Source organism: Chiloscyllium plagiosum, chromosome 40 (genome assembly GCF_004010195.1).
Source record: "Chiloscyllium plagiosum isolate BGI_BamShark_2017 chromosome 40, ASM401019v2, whole genome shotgun sequence".
Classification (NCBI taxonomy): Eukaryota; Metazoa; Chordata; class Chondrichthyes; order Orectolobiformes; family Hemiscylliidae; genus Chiloscyllium; species Chiloscyllium plagiosum.
This window is the reverse complement of record NC_057749.1, coordinates 6,012,862-6,033,879: the sequence shown is the minus strand read 5'-3', so window position 1 is coordinate 6,033,879 and position 21,018 is coordinate 6,012,862. Positions and strand designations below refer to the sequence as shown.

General features: G+C 42.1%; 1 protein-coding gene and 1 non-coding gene across 2 annotated transcripts in view; one reads left to right on the top strand and one right to left on the bottom strand.

The window, feature by feature from the left end:
- The window catches only part of hcn4 (hyperpolarization activated cyclic nucleotide-gated potassium channel 4), a 374,291-nt gene that overhangs the window by 170,192 nt on the left and 183,081 nt on the right, over positions 1-21,018 (bottom strand). The gene's annotated exons all lie outside the window — the stretch shown is intronic.
- On the top strand, positions 3,335-3,416 carry trnar-acg. The gene has a single exon. It is a non-coding gene; the product is annotated as a tRNA-Arg (tRNA).

Here is a 21,018-nt window from a genome sequence, read left to right as displayed (position 1 = left end):
AATAAGACCATAAGACCATAAGACATAGGAGTGGAAGTAAGGCCATTCGGCCCATCGAGTCCACTCCGCCATTCAATCATGGCTGATGCGCATTTCAGCTCCACTTACCAGCGTTCTCCCCGTAGCCCTTAATTCCTCTAGACAACAAGAATCTATCAATCTCGGCCTTGAAGACATTTAGCGTCCCGGCTTCCACTGCACTCCGTGGCAATGAATTCCACAGGCCCACCACTCTCTGGTTGAAGAAATGTCTCCGCATTTCTGTTCTGAAATGACCCCCTCTAATTCTAAGGCTGTGTCCACGGGTCCTAGTCTCCTCGTTTAACTGAAACAATTTCCTAGCATCCACCTTTTCCAAGCCATGTATTATTTTGTACGCCTCTATTAAGTCTCCCCTTAAGCTTCTAAACTCCAACGAATACAATCCCAGTATCCTCAGCCGTTCCTCATATGTTAGAGGCAACTGTTTCACGCAGAGGGTGGTACGTGTATGGAATGAGCTGCCAGAGGAAGTGATGGGGGCTGGTACAATTACAACATTCAAAAGGCATCTGGGTGGGTATATGAATAAGATGGGCTTAGAGGGTTATGAGGCAAATGCTGGTTAATGGGGCTGGATTAATTTTGGATAACTGGTCGGCATGGGTGAGTTGGACCAAAAGGTCTGTTTCCATGTTGTACATCTCTTTGAGTATGAAAAGGGAGACAACCAGTAACAGTACCTGGTTTGAAAAAAAAAACAGAATGAGAGTTAAGAAACCACTAAAAGAAAGCCTTGCATTTATTTAGTACCTTTCATGAACTGAGGGCATCCCAATGTTGTATTATAGCCAATTAAGAGCTTTTGCAGTTGTTTTTGTGAAGGATGCATGTGAGCTCCTGTGAGCACAGCAAGTTCCTATAGATAGCAATGTGATAATAACTAGATAATCTATTGAAGGGATGTTAACAGAAAGCAAAATTGTACTTAACATAGAGATGTACAGCATGGAAACAGACCCTTCAGTCCAACTCGTCCATGCCAACCAGATATCCCAACCTAATCCAATTCCATTTGCCCACACTTGGCCCATATCCCTCTAAACCCTTCCTATTCATTTACCCATCCATTTGCCTTTTAAATGTTGAAAATCACACACGCCAGGTTATAGTCCAACAGGCTTATTTGGAAGCACTAGCTTTCGGAGCGCTGCTCTTTCATCAAGTGGTGACAATCACCTGATGAAGGAGCAGCACTTCGAAAGCCAGTACTTCCAAATAAACCTGTTGGACTATAACCTGGTGTTGTGTGATTTTTAACTTTGCCCACCCCAGTCCAACACCTGCTCCTCCACATCATGGCTTTTAAATGTTGTAATTGTAGCAGCCTCCACCACTTCCTCTGGCAGCTCATTCTATACACGCACTCCTTCCCTCAATCTGTTGTCCCATGTTGAAACTTATCAGTGCCTTCTATGTGCTCACTTAAGATGGTTGTGATGTGACATTTTTTTTCCATAAACAGTGACTGAATGAGTCACAACACACTTATAGCCTCATCACTCATGCTCACTGATTGCTGCACATTAATCATGAGGAAGTAGGCATGGTTCTTTCCCACAGATCAAGGCAAGGTTAATTTCATGTCATGGTAAAGAACCAGTTTGCCTCTGAAACTGACAATGAACCAATTCCTCAGAAAAGTCATTGTTTAGGAATCCACATAGCCCTTTAGTTACTGCCAATTGTTAAGGCACAGAAACAATTAGTATGTGCTGTATTAGGTTTCCAATTCATTCAGAGTTGAAATAGCAGGTTTTGCAAGTCATGTTCAGAACAAGGATAAATAAATTCAGTAAACATAATTTACTTGCCCCAACAATTTGAGAGGCTTTCCAACTATCAATTGAAATTATTAAAAACAAAGGTATTCATGTCATGCTTGTCGTGCCCTCAGGATGTGCACTTTGCAACCAACTTGTGAAATGAGACACTTGTAAAATTCAACAAGGTTGCACAAGTGACATAATGCAGAAATAATCCATCTTAGTGATTCAGGGTGCTAACATAGTGGTAATTAGTTTTCGACTTCCATCAACTGGTGCAGTGGTCAATGGTCAGTAAATTTGCAGATGACACCAAGATTGGCGGTATTAGTGGACATAGAAGAAGGTTACCTAATTACAAAGATAAAAATCACACAACACCAGGTTATAGTCCCTTGGTGATAGTGGGGGGCTCGATCGTAACACAGAATTTATAGCAAAAATTTGCAGTGTGATGTAACTGAAATTATACCTTGAAAAATTGATTGTCTGTTAAGCCTTTCATCTGTTGGAATACATTTAGATTTAGATTACATTACAGTGTGGAAACAGGCCCTTCGGCCCAACAAGTCCACACCGACCCGCCGAAGCGAAACCCACCCATACCCCTACATTTACCCCTTACCTAACACTACGGGCAATTTAGCATGGCCAATTCACCTGACCCTGCACATCTTTGGACTGTGGGAGGAAACCGGAGCACCCGGAGGAAACCCACGCAGACACGGGGAGAACGTGCAAACTCCACACAGTCAGTCGCCTGAGGCGGGAATTGAACCCGGGTCTCAGGCGCTGTGAGGCAGCAGTGCTAACCACTGTGCCACCGTGCCGCCCATTACAGTGATAGTTTCACTTCTTTCATGTGTAAATCACAAAACCTTTTTTTAAAAGTTGCATTCTCGGGTTAGCTGTTAATTACAAAGAGATCCTGATCAATTGGGTCAATGGGCTGAAGAGTGTCAGGTGGAGTTTAATTGGGATAAACGCAAGGTATTGCTCTTTGGTAAAACAAACAAGGGCAGGACCTATACAATTAAAAGTAAGGCCTTTAGTGGTGTTGTGGAACAGAAAGGAGGTTCTGGTACATAATTCTTTGAAGTTTACATCACATATAGACAGGGTGGTTAAGGTGTTGTTTAGCACACTTGCCTTTATCACTCAGACCTTTGAGTATCGGAGTTGGGACGTCATGTTAAGGCTGAACAACATATTGACGGAACCTCTTCTGGAATACTGTGTTCAGTTCTGGCCTCCCTTTTTTTTTATAAGAAGGACATTTTTCAGCTGGCAAGGGTTCAGAAAAGCTTGACAGGATGTTGCTGTGAATGGAGGGTTTGAGTTATGGGGAGAGGCTGGATAGGCTGGAGGGTAGGAGGTTGAGGGATGATCTTATAGAAGTTTATTAAATCATGAGGGGGATAAATAACGTGAATGGCAGTTGCCTTCTCCCTGGGGTGGGGCATTTCAAGACTAGGGGACATATTTTTAAGGTGAAGGGAGAAAGATTTTAAAAAGATCTAACATTGTATGGTAGTGTGGCCGAATGGTCTAAGATGCTGGATTACGGTTTCAGTTTCTTTGGAGGCGTGGGTTCAAATCCCACTATTGCCAACATTCGCTTTTGGCACAACGGCAGTGCATCTGACTCCAGATCAGAAGATTGTGTGTTCAAATCACGTTAGGCTCACTGAAGCTCACTTTATTTGAGGGTGACATGGTGGCTCGGTGGTTAGCACCACTACCTCACAGCACCAGGGTCCCAGATTCGATTCCAGCCTCAGGCGACTGTCTGTGTGGAGTTTGCACATCCTCCCCGTGTCTGCGTGGGTTTCCTCCGGGTGCTCCGGTTTCCTCCCACTGTCCAAAGATGTGCAGGTTAGGGTGGATTAGCCATGCTAAATTGCCCGTAGTGTTAGGTACATTAGTCAGAGGGAAATGGGGCTGGGTGGGTTACTCTTCAGAGGGTTGGTGTGGACTGGTTGGGCCGAATAGCCTGTTTCCACACTGTAGGGAATCTATTCTAATCTAAAGATATGAGGGATAATTTCTTTCAACAGGAAGTGGTTTGCATGTGGAATGAACTTCCAGGGGGAATGGTAGACACGGATACAGTTACAACATTTAAAAGACATTTAGAAAAGTACATGAATAAGGACAGTACAGTGGCTCAGTGGTTAGCACTGTTGCCTCACAGCGCTAGGGACCCAGATTTGATTCCGACCACAGGCGACTGTCTGTGTGGAGCTTGTACATTCTCCCCGTGTCGGTGTGGGTTTCCTCTGGATGCTCTGGTTCCCTCCCACATTCCAAAAGATGTGCAGGTTAGGTGGATTGGCCATGGGAAATTGCTCCATAGTGTTAGGTGTATTAGTCAGGGGTAAAGTAGGGAAATGAGTGTGGGTGGGTTACTCTACGGAGAGTGGTATGGACTTGTTGGGATGAAGGTCCTGTTTCCACACTGTAGGGAATCTAATCTAACCTAAGAAATGTTTGACAGAATATGGCCTAAGTGCAGGGAGGTGGGACTAGTTTAGTTTGGGATTATAGTCAGCAAGGAATGGTTGGACCTAAGGATCTGTTTCCTTCTTGTATGACTCTAAGACTCTATGCTGTCTCACAGTGCCAAGAACCCTGGTTCGATTCCAGCGTTGGGTTCCAGCGTTTGTGTGGAGTTTACAAGTTATCCTCTTGTCTACATGAATTTTTGCCATGTGCTCTGATTTCCTTGCATAGTATCACAAATGTTAGGTAGATTTACTGTTCGAAATTCCCCTGTAGTGTCCAAGGGTCTAAGGCTAGGTGCATTAACCATGGTAAATGGGGGTTATGGGGATAGAGTGGGGAAGTGGGTCAGGGTGGGGTCTGGGTAGGATGTTCTTTTGAGAGTTGGGGTAGGTTTGATGGGCCAAATGACCTCATCTGCACTTCAGGAAATCTATGATACAAATATCTGGGTACATTCATGGACTTAAAATAGTATTGGCAAACGAAAGCGCAACACAGATGCAAAGTTCAGCTGACTATGAGTTGAGCCACAAAACCATCAGTAAACATGAATAGTCTGAGTCAAAGTTAACTTGGATAAAATCCTTTAGGGGCCCAGGTGAGGTGGCCATGCTGAGATTTATGGCAGAATCACATAAGAAGTCCAGCGAGGCCTATCTCAACAATTGGAACAACACATCTCATCTGTTTTATATCTGCCAGGTATTGAGACAGACTTAACACCTCCAACATCTAAACATATGTATATACGAGTAGGTAGCTCAACTACTTCAACCTGTCCTGCTATTCAATAAAATTATGGCTGGTCTGATTGTAACCGCGTGTTAAGATCACTATGCTCAGTTGTATAGTCTTTTGTCTTCCTTTATGCACCACACACTCTCTCCTTTATAAACCTTTCACCGCTGCTTGTGCATGCATTTGCTGTTGTGTTTTATTACTGCTCTGAGAGTTCACTCGAGAAAACCACGTAGTTGATTTCTTAATTTTGAAAGAATGACCTACAGTTAAATTGAATTGTGCTATGAAGAAACCAAATATTTTTTGTATCCAAACAAAGGAATTAAAGTAAAGGGGTACCTATTCAGTTGAAGTGATGATGTGGATGTGCCGTTGTTGCACTGGGGTGGATAAAGTCTGAAGTCACATGACACCAGGCTATAGTCCAACAGGTTTATTCATTTAGGTGAACCTGACAATGAAGGAGTGCTCCAAAAGCTTGTGATTTCAAATAAACCTGTTGCACTTTAACCTGGTGTTGTGTGACTGCTGACTTTATTCAATTGAATGTAACAAGGAATAAGTACTGGCCAAGCTGACTCCAGGGAGGTACCTTCTATTCTTTAAAATGGAAACTAATGCATCGAACTGAGAGGGCAGATTAGGACTGAGTTTGACATCTCATCTCATCCCACAATGCAGCATTCCCTCGCTACTGCGCTGGAGAGTCAGCCTAGATTTCAGTACGTTCTGGAGTCCGGCTTGAAACCAGAACTTTCAGATTCCGACACAAGAGTCCAACCCACTGAGAAATACTGACCACACATTGTTGATCTGTCATGCCTGCAAGTTTGATTCCTGTCAGGAACGTGTTACCACATACAAGTTCACCTGAGTCACAGGTTAAGTTGGGTTCATCCCTTTTCATTTCCTCTAGGCTTATTTTCCTTTGGCTAGCGTGATATTAATCACCTCAAACTCTACAGTGTGCCATCATCAAACCTCCTTTGTCACTTTACTGCCATTCAACCATCAGTTGAAATGCCATTTTTAAGCCAAGTTGGCAATATTGCTACCTCTTGAACTGACCACAAAGAGGGCTTCTTGCATGTCTTGCATTCACAGCCTCTGAATAGCCTGCTTTAACTATCATTTCCTCCCCGCCTGGTGTATTTGATTCCAAATAGATTTCGCATTGAAATTCCACGTCACTTTCAATGAGAGCCACACACTCCTCCAGACAAGGTGCAAAGTCAATTCAACAACAAATAAGACAGAGTTCTGGAGTAGCTGGGAAATTACCACAGAATGGGAAAGAAGGAATGAGTCAAGTAAGCCTAAGTGACTCTAAGAGACCTGGGAAACAGAGCACTGAGCAGCAGCACTGTCTTCCATCCAATTCTGTAAGTGGTTCAGGTAATGAGCAAAGATAATATTGTTTTTGACGAAATGCACTGTACAGTCTAGGAGTCTGCATAAGAATTATTTGTGGCCTCAAAATATGTCAGTAAACCAAATTGCTTGTGTGAAATGTTTGAATGAACACATAACAAAATAGACTGTTTTTTATCTCTCTGGTTCAGTACCTATGTGGGGCACATGGCAGTTCTTTGAGAACACGATAGTTGCACTCTTGTGCAATCCTGCATTATAGAAAAATCGCTTAATTTGTTGGCGATGTATTCGCGTTTCAGCCACTACATGTTTTAAGAATTCATGCTTTAGAAACAGTGTCCCCAGTTTGTCAATCACATTACAGTGAATCTGTGTTAACAAAACGCGAGTTATAGCTGAACGACCTGTACTAATTCTATATGGATCAGTTGCAGCCTCGGGAGCACTGAAAGCTCTCAAAAGGAGCCAAATGGAAGGGTGCAGGCACATCCCCATTGCCCTGCGCCAATGAGGCTCTGAATCAAAAGCTTTTGGAACAGATTGGTGTAAGTATAAGGGGGAAGAGTTCATCTGTGGAGGAAGTTCATTACAAATCTGAACTGAGGAAATCTGTTCAGCCATACCCACCTGATGTCTGAGACAAAAATGCACCAAATCCTCATGAGAAAGTTGCTCCATACTAACGATGCTGGTTCTGTACCTTCATAGAGCCATTGTGTCATACAGCACAGAAACAGACCCTTCAGCCCAACTCATCTATGCTGGCCAGGTTTCCAAAACAAAACTTGTGCCATTTGCCTGTGTTTGACCAATACCCTTCTAAGCCTTACCCATTCATGTACGTGTCCAAATACCTTTTAAATGTTGTAACTGTTCCCACCTCTACCACTTCCTCTGGCAGCTCCTTCCATGTATGTTCCACCTCTTGTGTGAAAATATTGTCTCTCGGGTCCATTTTAAATCTTTTCCCTCTCACTTTAAATCTGTGCCCTCTACTTTTCAACTCCCCGACCCCGGGGAAAAGAGATTAGCTATTCACCTTACCTAGACTCTGCATGATTTTATAAACCTTTATAAGGTCACTCCTCAGTCTCCTGTGCTCCAGGGATAGAAGTCCCAGCCTATCCAGCCTCTTTTTATAACTCAGACCCTCCAGTCTTGATAACATCGTTGTAAATCTTTTTTTTGCAGCCTTTCCAGCTTAATTACATCCTTCCTATGGCAAGGTGATCGAAATTGTATGTAGTACTCCAAATGCAGCATACCAATAATTTGTCCAGCATCAACTTGATGTCACAACTCCTGTAATCAATGCTCTGACGGATGAAGGCAAGTGTATCTAATACCTCCTTCATCACCTTGTCTACCTGTGACACTATTTTAAGGGAACTATATACCTGCACCCTTAGATCTCTCTGTTCAACAATGCTCCCCAGGGCCCTACCATTAACTGTGTAAGCCCTGCCCTGGTTTGTTTTAACACCTCATATTTATCTACATTAAACTCCATCTGCCACTCCTCGGCCCACTGGCAAATAGACAGACTCTCTTATACTTGACAGTAAGTATCTGAAAGACTAATGTGATGGTTCAGGATTGTCAACAATAAGAGATGGCAGTGTGGTAATGTGATTTTTATTTTAAATTATTCATTCATGAAATGTGGGTGTCTCTGGCTGGGTCAGCTCTTGTTCCCAGGCTCCAGGTTCCAGTGCCTTCACAGGAGCGTGGAAACATGGAAGCAGGAGTAGGCCATTCAGCCCTTTGAGCCTGTTGTGTTATTCAATATGATCATGGCTGATCATCCAACTCAGTTACCTATTACTATCTTCTCCCCTGTCCTTTGTCTCCCTTTAGTCCGAGGAACTATATCTCGCTCTTTCTTGAAAACATTCAATATTTTGGTCTTGACCAATTTCCGTGGCAGAGAATTCTACAGGGTTCCCTCTCTATTTTGTCTAGGTGCATCCACAGTGCTATGAAAAAGAGCATTCTAGGATTTTGACCCTAGTGAAGGAATGGCGAGATATTTCCATGGTGTGAGCATGAAGAGGAACTTAATGGTAGCATTTTCATGCATCTGTGCTTCTAGGTGCAGTTCATGTATTGAGTCCCTACAATCACGAGCAATCTGTCCCTTGATGCTAAAAGCAACACCTGCATTACAAATACTACAGCTGTTATTGACAAGCTGAGTAAAATAGAACAGACAAATAGCAATTTGACTGAGAATACCAAACTACGAGTCTTACAAGCCTGCATCCTCAGCTCATTCCTCTCCAACAGTGTGACATGTACAACACATGCTCGTCAGGATAAAAGGCTGAACTGTTTCCATCTTCATCATCTCAAATCTGTACTTGGTGTCTCTTAGGAGTACTGAGTTAGCAGCTCTGAGGTTCTAGAGGGTGTGAATTCCATCACACGTTGCTAGAGTCATAGAGTCATAGAGATGTACAGCACGGAAACAGACCCTTTGGTCTAACTCATCCATGCCGATCAGCTAAGCCTACAAGTCTTAGTCATTGTCACAGGGAGGGTGGTGAGCATATGGCACAAGCTGCTGGAGAAAGTGACGAATACAATCACAATATTGAAAAGATGTTTGAAGATTTAGAACATGGACCAAATGCAGGCAAATGGAACGAGACTCATAGAATAATAGTTCAGTTTAGGAAACGTGGTCAGCATGGACAGGTTGAGCTGAAGGGTCATTCTCCATGATGTATTACTCTATAACTCTATTTTCATCAAAAGGATGAGGGCCTGTTACCATAAATTGTCTAGTCTGTGAAATGACTAATGGGTCACATTCTTCTCAACATTTGTATCTCTCCTACAGGAACACCAGCAAGTGAGATATCAAGATGGCAGACAATGACACGGACAGCTAGAGATGGGCTGTGACCTCTGGAGGCTGTCTGTTTGGAAGATACTAGCTGAATGAGAAGAGGGCCCAAGAAAACAGAGGCTACTGCATCCTGCACTTTCTCAGCCACCCTTCTGACTCTGCAGCAAACGGTTATCATGACCGAATGGGATTCCTGACCCACATCAGCCGATGTTTAATATGAAGTTGACCAGTATAGCAAGAATCCATCATTTAACAAGACACAAGGCTGCTATAAACTCAGTAAGTGCAATATAAATCCAAGTCAGCTTTGCTTTGTGCTAATGCTGCAGTTAGCAGGGGTTGAAATGACAGCCTCAATGGCCCATGCTGCCATTTGTACATGCTGTGACATTGGTTAATGGTAATAATGGACATTCTGATCCCAGTGTGTAACCTGGCTTTATAGAGCAATTGTTTCTTCTTATCATGGAGGTCAGCCACTGAAACATAGTCAAAAGAAGCTACCAGTTTACTTTTAACAAAAGAATATTAAAGTTTATCGCAAAAGCAAAACACAACCTCTGCCACATTATACAAGAACTATCTCAATATAAATATCAGTAAGAAAGAATCAACCTTACAGAGGTACAATTGTCAGGGAACAGTCAGCTCTCTCTCTCTCTCCGTAATAAAGCCTCTTTTATCAACTTGATATCAGCAAATTAATGCATTCATTCCATGTTATTTTTCTTAGTTAGTATCTCTTCCCTTAATCAACCTGCTAACTCAACTCATTTCTATTTTAAAACAGAAGGAACTGGTAAAACCCAGCAACCTTGGTGGGATCCATGGAGAGAGAATCAAAGTTGGTATTTGCAGAGCTCTGAAGAAGTTATATTAAACTCAAAATAGAGTTATAGAGTTATACAGCACGGAAACAGACCCTTCAGTCCAACTAGTCCAAACTGACCATGTTCCCAAACTAAATTAGTCCCAATTGTCTGCTTTTGGCCCATATACCCCCAAATTTTTCCTGTTCCTGTAGTTATATGGAGAACTATCTCTCCCTCCACAGATGCTGCCAGGCCTGCTGGGTTTCTCCAGTATTCTCTGTTTTGATTTCAGACTTCCAGCATTTATAGTATTTTGCTTTTATTCACATACTACTTAACAAAGTAGTATGTGAATAACGACATCTAGGCAAGGGTCTGGTTGGATGTCTTCTTCTCTGACACTTCCATAGCCTTCTGCTTCTAGTTTTCTATGGAGAAACTCTGGGACCCTTCCACCAGCCCTAACTGCTTGGATTGCTAATAACAGCGCCTCTGCCTTTTCGCAGACCTTCTTCTCTCTGAATCAACCTATTTCTGTCTGAATGCGCCCCTTTGACTCTCCATGTCTCCCTGGTTAACAAGCATCCTAGCAATTATTTCCCTTGCTGTTGATTTTTACACGTGCTTTCTTGGAACATGCTGTTTACCTTAACTTGCTGTTCCAAATGATTTTCTGACCTTGTTAAAAAGAACACCAGAAAACTAAGCTCTATTTTTCCTCCACTTTTGATTCCATATAACAATCTACCATGAACCATCATTGCTCATCCCAATCACCCTTAGGGCTTTGCAGGGAATGCCTGGAATGTTCCCACTGTTTCATGACAATGTCTTCCTGCCACCTAATTCCAGTTTCTGACCAGTAGCATACTATCTTTTATATGTTGTACCATTCATTTCTACATAATGTTCTGATCCACCCTCACACGAGTTAAATCATGCTCGTGTGGTTATTGGGATTAAGTTAACTAGATCAACCAGGGTGTAAATGCAACAATTTGAGTTTGGACTGACATTAAAGTAAAGCTGAGTAGCACTCTATTACTAAGACTGACCTTAACTTGTCTTAGTTAGACTGCATCTAAAGCACTGTGTGCTATTTTGGCCCTGTTACTTCAGAAAGTTGTGTTATAAACAGTTCTGAAAAGGGTTATTTGACTCCGGGGATGAGTGGGTTAACTTATGAGGAAAGGTTCAGCAGCTTAGGCTTGTTCCCATTGGAGTCTGGAAGAATGAGAGGTGATCTAACTGTAACAATTAGGATCCTGAGTGGCAAAAAAAAGAAAATTCTGAAAAAGCTCAGCAGGTCTGGCAACATTTGTGGAAAGAAATCAGAGTTAACATTTTGGGTTGAGTGACCCTGCCTAAGAACTCTGTGACTTGAAACATTAACTTTGATTTCTTTCCACAAATATTGCCAGACCTGTTGAGCTTTTCCAGCAATTTTTGTTTTTGATTCTGATTTCCAGCCTCTGCAGTTCTTTCGGTGTTTATTAAGATGCTGAGTGGATTTGACAGGGGGTAGATGCCAGGAAGATGACTCTTTGCTTTTTGTGGGTGTCAAGAAGTTGGGGACATAGTTTGAAGATTACATGTGTCTATCCAAGACTCAAAGAGGAGAAATATTTTCTCTCATAGGATCGATTTGCTGTGAAATTGTTTTTTCCAAAGAGCAGTCGAGGCTGGGTCATTGGATGTATTCAAGGCTGAGTTTGACAGATTCTCGATTGACAAGGGTGTCTAGAATTATGGGTGAACAGTTAGGAAATCTGATGAAGGGCTAATGCCTGAAACGTTGATTCTCTTACTCCTCTGATGCTACCCTACCTGCTGTGCTTTTTCAGCACCACACTTTTCAATTCTGGTACTCTCTCTCTGACTTCTCTTCTGTAAGACCCTGCGTTTGATTTCTCCTTTTATTCCAAGGGGTGTCTATGGGGAATGTTGCAAGTATTGGGAACAGCATCATTAAGCTGGAATAATCTGTTGAGTTTTCGGATAGGACAAGTTATCTGTGTTATGTTTCTTTTGTTTGTACTTCATTTGGTGATCTTGTAAATAAATTCTGTTTTGTTTAAAACTAGGTGGTTTGATCAACTGCATCTCTCCTGGAATATCTACTTTACACCTGCTTAAAACAGCTGGCAACATTAGGGTCTGGGCTACTTTCTTGAAATATTTTGAGGCTGTCTAGCTTGGTCCATAACATTATCCTCTTCTACGAAGGAGGCCCATTGGCGGGAACAGGATGCACAGGCCATTGGTCAAGGTAACGCAGACTTGACCAAACCAGCTGCATGGTATAATGCAGATGCTGTTTGAAACTGGACTCACTTCTGAGCGATTTGTACCTTCAGAGTTGAGTAAAAAAAATCCCTCAAGTGTCTGCCTAAAACCACACAAAGACATCTGCTATCAAAGGCATCCAGTTTCTTCCTTCAGGCTCCAAGTTCCACAACCATTTGGAGAGCAGAGATCACACTTGATTGTTGAACTTGGCCTTTGTTGTCATGGAAAACTTTGCTGTTTCGAAGGATTTCATGGCACCATTTGGTAAAAAGAGCAAGGGGATGAATAAATATTGGCCCTGACGTGATGGCCAATATTTATTCATCAACCAACATCATGGGAACAGGTGATCCAGTTATTTATTTCATAATGGCTGGTGTGTCCAGCTGGTTGGAACATTTCCTACATTACAATAGCAGCCATACTTCTAAAGTATGCCATTGGTTTTAAAGCTCTTCAGGATGGTGAAAGGTGCTACACAAATGCAAGTCATTTTCTTTGTGTGTCTGAGCCAAGAAATTATACAAAACACTGCAATTTATTTATTTTAATAGAATCCCCACAGTGCAAAAATAAGCCATTTGGCCCAACAAGTCCACACCAACCCTCCGAAGAGCATCCCACCCAGATCTATCCCCCTGTCCTATAACCCTGCATTACCCATGGCTAACACATCTAACCTACATATTCCTGAATACGTAGTTTAGCATGGCCAACCCACCTAACCTGCACATCTTTAGACTGTGGGAGGAAACCCACGCAGATACGGAGAGAATGTGCAAACTGCACACAGACAGTTGCCCGAGGGTGGATCTGAACCCGGGTTCTGGCGCTGTGAGGCAGCAGTGCTAACCACTGAGCCACCATGAATGTTGGGAATGTTGGAAAATGTGCAAACTCCACACAGACAATCACCCGGGGCTAGAATAGAGCACGGGTCCTTGGTGCTGTGAGGCAGCAGTGCTAACCACTGAGCCACCGTGCCAGCCCAATTGTGGCAAGATGTTGGCGTTGTGGGGCTACCTGAAAAAGAAATACCAAATGCGATTCAAGCATGTTGTCCAGGACTGATTTTGTTTTTGAAGTGGTGAGGCACATGTTTACTTCAGTGGGTTGTTAAATGAGTGACTGATCAAGGTAAATCCTGCTGCTCCTGAAATTTTTGATTAGTGTTTGTAAATGTCAGGGCAGAAAACACGCTTTGACATTCTATAAAAAAACCCCAGGAATCTTATAACTGCACTGGAGTGCACACAAGAGGAAAGGGAGTATTTTTATATCCACCACAAGCTGCTGGAAATACAGAAAAAAAACAAAATAAATTACAGAATGTAGCAATCTATTTATTCTGATTGTTATATTTAACACTTTTGTTTCTGTAAATGGTTTTACACAGCTTACAATTCAGTGTATAAACCCATGTCTCAGCTTCATTTCTAAGCTTTGCCATTTCTTTGTCTCTTGTTCATTTTTAAAACTGAGACAACAATCATGATCGTTACCCAATTTGGAGATGTTTAAAAAATATTAAATGCACTTTTCAGCCTCTTTAAGAGTAGATTTTTCTCCAGACCAAAACAACAGAAAGAAAGATAGCGAAATTCATTTTCCAATTCCTCTTAATGACCCAACCACCTGATGAAGGAGCATCGCTCCGAAAGCTAGTGCTTCCAATTAAACCTGTTGGACCATAACCTGGTGTTGTATGATTTTTAACCCAAAATGAAAGGTCTTTTTATTGAGTCTCAAAACTTTTTTGTCTGTGATGCCAGAGTAATATCTTTTGCTTAAGAAGTGGCTTTATTTACTTTTATGATTAGTTTGAAATGGCTAGGAATAACTAGAGCAGTAATAAGCACAAGAAACAACTTATTTCTGCATATTATCTATATCTCAATATATAGATAATATACCTATCCCTCAATACTATTCTTCACTGGAATTAACAATGAGAAGACTTTTGTCCTTAATTAAAACACAATGCTAAAATCAAATTGCACTCAGTCTTCGAACATGAGATTGATTGGTATAAAGTGAATATTTTATGAGGAAAGGTTGAACAGGTTGGACCGATACTCATTGCAGTTAGGACCATGGGATGATAAGGACAGGAGAAGGCTATTCAGATCCTCGGGCCTGTTCCAGCATTTAATGAAATCATGGCTCATCTGTGGCGTTAACTGTATACATGTACCCTGGGCCTATATCACTTAATAACTGTTTCCAAAAAAAATTATCCATCTCAGATTAAAAATTAACAACTGAACCTGCATTCAATACCAACTGTGGAAGGAACTTCCAAACATCTACTACCATTTGTGTGTAGAAGTGCTTTCTAATCTCTTCTGAGTGGTCTGAGCCTCACTGTCAGATTACACACCCGAGCTCTAGACCACCAACTCGTGGAAGAAGTTCTCAAAACTCTCGAAACCTTTAGAAGAATCGCTGATGATCTTAGAGAAACATGTAAGACTTTGGGAAGGATTGACAGGGAAGATCCTGAAAGAATGCTTCCCCTTTTCAGAGGTTTGGAGTCTAGGAGCCACAATTTCAAACTAAGAGGTCCGCCATTTGTGGACTAAGAGGACAATTTGTGGACAATTTCAAACTAAGAGGTCCAATTTGTCCACAATTTCAAACTAAGAGGTTCCTTGAAAGTGGAGTCACAGGTAGATAGGATGGTGAAAAAGGCATTTGGTACGTTTGCCTTTATTGGTCAGTGCATTGAATGTAGGAGATGCAGATGTACAGGACATTGGTAAGGTCACTTTTGTATGCAATTCTGGTGTCCTTCTTATGGGAAGGATGTTGTGAAACTTGAAAGAGGTCAGGAAAGATTCACAAGGATGTTGCCAGGGTTGGAGGGGTTGAGCTATACAGAATAGGCTGGGACTATTTTTCCTGGAGTTTCAGAGGCTGAAGGGTGACCTTAGAGAGGTTTATAAAATCATGAGGGGCATGGATAGGGTGAATAGACAAGTTATTTTCCCCGGGATAGGGGAGCACAGAACAAAAGAGCATAGATTTAAGGTGAGAGGGGAAAGATTTAAAAGGGACCTAAGGGGCAACGTTTTGACACAGGCATCGGTGCGTGTATGGAATGAGCTGCCAGAGGAAGTGGTGGATGCTGGTACAAATGCAACATTTAAAAGGCATCTAGATGGGCACATGAATAGGAAGGGTTCAGAGGGATTTGGGCCTAATGCTGGCAAATGGGACTAGATTAATTTAGGATATCTGGTTGGCATGGACGAAATAGACTGAAAGGTTTGTTTCCACGCTGTACTGCTCTGTGATTCTATGAAGCGAAATTTCTTCTCACGAAGGGTCGGAAATCAATAGAATCCTCTTCCCCAGTTAGAAATGGAAGATGGAGGATTAAATTCAAGGCTGAAGCAGAGAGATTGGTGAAGACATAAAGAGTTACAAGGAACAGACAGGAAAGTGGAGTTAAGATCACCAGATCAGCCACACGTTTACAAACTGGTTTGATGAACGAAGTGACCGATAGCTGCTCCTAATAATTTCATTTGAAAATATTTCGCAATCTGGCTTCGCACCATCTTGTACAATGTGAAGAATTAATTCCACAAAGCTCTTATTGCCTTTTATCATCCTACAAACCTCTAAATTAAATAGATTGCCTGAGCTGAACAGTTTTTTTAACTTTTTGCTTGCTTTTGTGAACGAGAGATTTGGTGAAGACAGATTAACAGCTAAAATGCCTCGACAGCATCTGCCTGCCCGAAGAGTTGAAACGCCATTGAGGATAATTTTGGAAGTGGGATTTTAAAAGAAATTAGCAATACTCTCTATGCTAAATCAGTGGTCAACATTAGAAAACAGGAATCATTGCCTCATTTTACAAGATTATGAGCAATTAGTGCTAGCAGGTGGGACTAAATTGGGTTGGGATATCTGGTCAGCATGGACGGGTTGGACCGAAGGGTCTGTTTCTGTGCTGTACGTCTCTATGACTCTATGACATTATCATTGTCGTGATTGTCAGTCTTTGCTGGTCAGTGTGTTGCATTTATATCTGAGCCAGGAGATCATAGGTTCAAGTTCCACTGCTCCAGAGGTGTGTAATAACGTCTTCTGAACAGGTTAGTTAGCAAATACCTACATTTCTCTGTTACTGTAGGAGTTGTAAACGGAAGAGTTGGCCGATTATCTGCGATGAATTTTAAATAAGAGGTTGAAGGAACTGCAGAACATGAATCTACCTAATAGAACAAGAAAATCATAATAATTTGAATTATAATTAATAGATTTAGAAAGTTAGCATCCTTAAAATGAACCATAACGGTTTGCAGGTACTTGTTGATTTTGTGCATTTGCAGTTATTCTATTTTATCCCCTTTTCATGGGAGCAATTTCAGCATCAGATTTGACTGACTGACTATTTTACTGACTGTACCAAACCTGCCATTATTAACAATGCTGCAATTTAATACCTTCCAGTTAGACTGGAGAAGTTATAGCTTTCCTTGGAGAGAGAACTAGGGGGTATAATCACAGGATAATGGAATGGTCATTTCAGGCTGCAGTGAGGATATTCTCCACTCAAACAGCACTGAATCTTCTGAAACTCTACCTCAGACTGGCACTGAGTATGTTGAAGGCTAAAATCAATTGTCAGGAGGTAAGGAAGGAGGAGTTGATTTAAAGGGTCAAACATGATCCTATTAATTTAAGAAGAAGGCCGAGGGCTGTACGATCTGCTCCTTTTGCTGTTTGTTATAGTTTTGGCCTCGGAAGATGTGGGAAGGGCATTACAACATATTCCTACCTCGAAAATCCACTCACCAGTGACACAGACAGATACGTAAGGCTTGGCTCTTTCCAGAATCTTTTAGTCATAACATAGAAAATCATGAGAAGCAAACATTGATTTCCGAACACATAATTCTACAATCAAACACGACCGAACAGAAGCATGGTTTGGTAAAATAGCAGCTTTACTGAAAGAATTTCAGTATTTGTGCAGACACCTATATGATAGATTTTCAGCAGGCAAATTAAATCTGGGATGATTATGTATACTGGTTAAGCAAGGTAAATGAGATTAAATATAAAAATGTAATATGATGAACATTGACAAATGGTACATACTACGTGTGTACACTCTCTGCAAAGCTGACAAAGAAATAATTTTGAATTTTGGTCTTTTATTGAAGGCACCCAGTCATCTGCATTTGCAACAGATTTCATTTTCTACAGAATACGTACAGCAGAAATGGAAATGCAATGGTGGCTGTGTGTTTTTTATAATCCTGCCAAAAATAAAATGGTCCATTGTGATGAACCCTTAACTGCTCTCTGATCATTCAGTCCCTACAGTGTGGAAGCAGGCCATTCAGCCCATACTGACCCTCCTACCCAGACCCACCTCCTATGCTATCCCTGGAACCCTGCATTTCCCATGGCCAATCCACCTAGCCAACACATCCCTGGACACTATGGGCGACTTAGCACAGCCAACCCACCTAATCTGCATATCTTTGGACTGTGGGAGGACACCAGAACACTTGAAGGAAACCCACGCAGACACGGAAAGAATGTGTAAACTCCGCACAGACAGTAGCCTAAGAGTGGAATTGAACACGTGACGCTGGGGTTATGAGGCAGCAGTACGAACCAATGAATCACCATGTCACTCTCTGAAGTATATTTGCAAATTACTCAGTCAGCTATAGATGGGGTATAAAGATACACACTGCCAGCGATGCCCATATCCCAAGAATGAATAATTCATACATAGAAACTTAGAAAATAGGAGTATGGTAAGTCATTCACCCCATTGTTCAACATGATCCTCCATCAACACCATACTTCCCTTCTCTCCACACCTCTCAATACCCTTAGCCTATAGAAAAAAAAGCCTTCTTAAACATATTTGCCCATTTGTCAGCATCTTCCATTCAGATAGAGATGCATTTATTTCTACCCTATTTCCTGTCTTCCAACAATTCTCACTGCAGACTCTCACTATATTACATCCAATGCCATGTGCTTTAATTTTACACATTAACCTCTTATGTTAGAGTTTATCAAAATCCCAATATACAACATCTACTGGTTCACCCATCTCTATTCCACCGGTTATAGCTTCAAAAAAATTCCAGTAGTTTGTCAGACTATTTCACAGTATTCACAATCAATACCAATGACAACTAGCTCAGCTTGAAAATGGAATTCAGTACAGGCTACAATGGCAACATACATTTAGATAGCACTTTTGACATCCCAAAGCACATGCAGAAACTCACAGCAATGATTAGCAAGCCTAATTTGGCACCAAAAAATTTAATTTAATAACCAAAAGTTTGCTTGATAAAATGAGTTGGTTTATCTTGTGGACATGACTACTGTTAATATCTGAGATGCTTTGCATTGACTTATTGCCACAAATTTTGTTTATTGGAGTTAGTCTAAATTACTAAATAAGTGAGGAGCATGTCCACAACAAAGGCCCAGCCTTGATAAACAGACCAGGTTTGTTACAGAATACTTAATAGCTACTTACATTAAAGTCTCTCAAGAGAACTGGGTTCAGAGTATGTGCATGTTATTGTTTAGCTACACAGATCACCCAACTTAGGCATTGTACCAGGCACATTCCAGTTGCATATCGCCTCTAACCAATGACACAAGATGGAAGGGGACACAGCTTGTGGTGAACACCATCAGCACTGGATTCCATCTAATCACCAAGTACATACTCTCTACCAAGAGACTCAATGTCCACTTTTATCCTTGCTATACCCCAATGGCCCATATCCACCATTCCCCCAGCGCAGAGATCCACCATATTGAATTGTGCCTCTATCTCTCTTCTCTAATCCCATAATTACACCTTAGTGATGTTATCCTGCTCCACAATGCTACCCTTATGGATGCCATGGTGATGGTCAGTGTCACTATGCCTTCTCTGAGGCCAACCCAATTTTGTATTGCAAACCACTCCCACACACCTTGAGTTTACTCTTCTTTGTCCCCCATCTCATCTCCAGAAATGCTTGCTACAGTCCCTCCCTCCCCCTCACCCACTGCCTTGACTCCCCAACAGAGTGCAAATGGTTGGCACATTCCCAAGGTGTGAAACTGATATCTAAGTGTTCTGAACATCGAAATGCCCTCACTTCCCACTTACATCAGGTCTTGATAGCCTATCTGTGGGTCTGCACAAAACAGCATGTCAATACAGTTGTGCTTGAGGGACGACCAACACATTAACTGGAATGGTGGCCAAGGCAGGGATGCTTGAGCATGTTTGTAGACCCTCAATGAGTGAGCACCCACAAAGCAAATGAGCAGCCCTGAGATGCAGCCTAGTCCAATTCCTGCTGCGATTGCATTGAGATGGCTCAGTGGTTAGCACTGCTGTCTAATAGCACAAGGAAACCGGGTTCCATTCCAGCCTCAGGCAACTGTCCATGTGGAGGTTATTCCCGTGACTACATGGGCTCCAGTTTCCTCCCACAGTCCAAAATGTGCAGGTTAGGTGGATCGGCCGTGGAAAATATGGGGTTACGGGGATAGGGTGTGGGGACTGGATCTGGGTAGGATGCTCTGTGGAGGGTCGGTGTAGACTCAATGAGCTGAATGAGCTCTTTCTGCACTGTAGGGTTTGCATGATTCGATATGTGAGCTGGGTGCCCCTCCCTGTCCTCACGGCAGCAGCCTTTCACCAGTAGTTACTCTGCAGTGCAACTGTGTGCTTCCTGAGCAGTTCCCAGTGGATTGGAGTGGTGCCACAAAGTCTGTGAGGGGTTGGAAAATACCAGATGCCAGTATTAATGGACAAGGGATTCATATGGATGGTGCCCTGAGATGCTGTCCTATTGTGAGCAAGATCTTTTCTTCCAGAGCCTCCAGCGGTAAGCTGAAACCAATAGCTACCTGCTCCATGTGAATATTTCTAGAATATCTAATGTATTTGGAGCATTTGGTAAGACTGAATGTTAAAGGGGAGATTTTGTTCATCAACAAGGCAATTAAACAAGAAATAATCCCCTTTGAATAGCAACTTGCCATCACCCAGAAAGAAACCCATTTCGCCACTTGGTTAAAGCATAAACAATGGCACCAGGCCTATTGTGGCGATGAGCCTTGCCGGACTTCTCATCACATTCTGCCATATATATTGCCATACCCAGTTGCTCAGGCCCCCATAAGATTTCACTTTCATCAGTCAGAGCACTAAATACAGGAGTTGTGACGCCATGTTACTGCTGTACAAGATATTGGTACGGCCACATTTTGAGTACTGTGTACAATTCACAGAATCTCTATAGTGTGGAAGCAGGCCGTTCAGCCCATTGAGTCCACACTGACCTTTCGAAGAGCATCCCGCTCTTATAGAACATAGAACATAGAACATTACAGCGCAGTACAGGCCCTTCAGCCCTCGATGTTGCGCCGCTCTATCATACTAATCTGAAGCCCATCCCACCTACACTATTCCATGTATGTCCATTTGCCTGTCCAATGATGACTTAAATGCACTTAAACTTGGCGAATCTACTATTGATGCAGGCAAAGCATTCCATACCCTTACTACTCTCTGAGTAAAGAAACTACCTCTGATATCTGTCTTATACCTATCTCCCCTCACTTTAAAGTTGTGTCCCCT